Here is a 2,345-nt window from a genome sequence, read left to right as displayed (position 1 = left end):
AGATCGTAGACTACATTGCGGATCAGAAGGACGTATATGAATAAAGACATCTCTCTGGTAGGTAGCAAGTAACGGCCAGGAGGCTGTAAATTGATATAAGACATGCCTGCTTCTGTCGGGACCTAACCTTCAGTACGACGGTGTGACTCATGAGGCGCCGGAAAGCCTCGGGGGGGCAGGCCCAGGTATTTGCAGCAAAGTGCAGCCTGGTCTGGGGGAACTGAGCTCGTTGACTTGGTCCCATCTGGAACAAATAGCAGCATCATTGGGAGCTTTGAGTGTCCCAGCAGAAGTGCGAGGGCTGCATAGGCCACAATGTCCCCCCGTCCCGGCAGGTCTGCGCGAGGGAGACGCATGCCTGATGGACAGAGCGTGGTGCAGCCTTGGGTCCTGCCTCTGCCTCCCCGCTCCCGTAAACCTGAGAGAGGCCAGTCACTTCTGTTGCACGCTTTGTCTTGCCCAAGTCACTTGAGCGCTGAAATGCAACCTGTGGATTTATTTTTTAACAGGAAACCTCTTCTGCCACGAGGACTGGGATGATGCCAGCAGGTGTACGAATGTAAGCGCACATTTCAGTACCGTGGCTGCTTTCATCGGAATAGTTCTGTTGGACGTTGTATTTAAAGCTGTTGATGTGTTGGCCTTTCAAAAATAAATATGTAAGACCACTGCTGTGTCGATGGTTCTGTCCTAGGATCTCTTTGTGCCACCGGTCTCATATACTTATTCTCAGTCCCCAGCGCTACCCTGAGTTTTCAGTCATTCAGATATGTCAAGTGGGTGCCTGCAGGAAGTTCTGGCTCTTCCTAGTAGGTGAGTGTTCGGCCCGGCCATAGTTACTCTCATCCCTCAGCGTCTGGAGTCGGGATTGCTCTGTGCCCATCGTGTTGGGATGGGTTTTAGCTCGCAGCTTCCTGTTCTGGCCGGGTTGTAGTTCCTGTGCCTTTGACTGCAGTGTTTTAGCATTGCAGTTTGGGATTGATGTCCAAATCCTTTCCTGATGGTGACTCCTTTGCCTTTAGTCCCTGCTAAAACATCTAGCAAGCATATGTGGGAATGGAGTTCCCCGCTGCTGTCACTGAGGGCTAATGGGCCAGAGGCCAAAAGGCTCAGAAGTTGCTGGAGAAATAGCTCCTGTAGCGAGGATGCGTTGTGGGGAACATGGCCGTAGCAACTCTGGGGAGCCTTGCTGGGCTGGCCTGGCATCGCCTCCGACCTACTCACAGGTTGTTTCTGCGCAGAAGCCCCAGACGCTGCAAATCTGCCTGTCCTGTACCGCTGGAGCCCTAAGGCAGTTGTCTGGCGCAGGCGGCACCGAGCCCAGTTCGCGTGTCGAGGTGAAGCTGACGTATCCTGCGCTCAGCACTGAAATGTCCTTCATCCGGACGCACGGAGCTATGTCCGGAAACCCTCCGCCACCCTCCAGATAAGCACGGCAGGGTGAATAGGTCCTGGTAACCTTCCCGTCATCAGGCCTTGTCTGGCTCCTGCCCTCCTGGTCCAGGTGGCAAAAGCCTCTTGGAAATCTGGTACGAGTGATGTAGAGAACCCAATGGGCTAAGGAATATGTCCTAAACGTGATCGGGGATGTTGGCACCAAATCCAGTGTGAGGGCCCCGCGCTGCGATCATCCCTTTCCCTGCAGTGCCGAGGAGGGAGGGAATTCCTGCGGGCTGTACAACCGTGTTCAGATTGGCTCGCTGAAGGGTTTGTACCCCGCACGACTTCAAGTAATTCCTCGTCTGCCCTTTCTGATGGATCGGTGCTTTTCCATCCTGTAGCCCGTTCCTGTTAAACGCCTGCTGGGAAGCCAACGCTCTCGCTGGGAAACCTCTGACTTTCCAGGCAGAAAGTGAAAGCGGCGACTTCCCTGCTGCTGAGACCAGCCCCGGCTCCCAGCAACCTACCCGCCAGCCCTCTCCGCGCGGGGCTTGTTTCAGTCCGGCTCCAGCCTGCACTGACAGTTATTCCTGGACGCTGCACAGCGTCCCGGGAGCCAAGATACACTTGTGTCTCGCAGGGGCAGCACCAGGCGCGGAGCCAAGAAAGCGGCGGCGGCTGCGTGTTTCCCTCCGACAATCCCTGCGATGCGAGGATGGAAACCCAAACCGGAGGCTCGGCCCGCTCGGCGCGGCCTCCCTGGCTCCGTGGAGGCGTTTTGTTCTCACAGCTCGGGAATCTCGAGCCGCGCTGGCTGCCGGGCCCCCGGGCGGCCCTCGCCTGCGCCGGGGGAGCCGGGGCCGGAGGCTCCCAGGGCTTCCGCGGGGTTTGCGCCGAGGACGGCGTTGAACCGTGTCGCACCTGCCATTCTCCGGGTCGCAAACCTGGAGATGGCCAGATGTTAC

The 2,345-nt window shown here is 57.2% G+C and overlaps 1 long non-coding RNA gene across 1 annotated transcript; it reads left to right on the top strand.

Moving 5' to 3' along the window:
* On the top strand, window positions 1-668 carry LOC109294427. The gene is made up of 2 exons (XR_002096520.1): window positions 1-57; window positions 510-668. It is a non-coding gene; the product is annotated as an uncharacterized LOC109294427 (long non-coding RNA).
* Window positions 669-2,345: the final 1,677 nt, after the last annotated feature.

Source organism: Gavialis gangeticus, unplaced genomic scaffold (genome assembly GCF_001723915.1).
Source record: "Gavialis gangeticus isolate Ggan-Ray unplaced genomic scaffold, GavGan_comp1, whole genome shotgun sequence".
Classification (NCBI taxonomy): domain Eukaryota; kingdom Metazoa; phylum Chordata; order Crocodylia; family Gavialidae; genus Gavialis; species Gavialis gangeticus.
The sequence above is the reverse complement of the archived record's forward strand: the minus strand, read 5'-3'. Positions and strand labels throughout refer to the sequence as shown.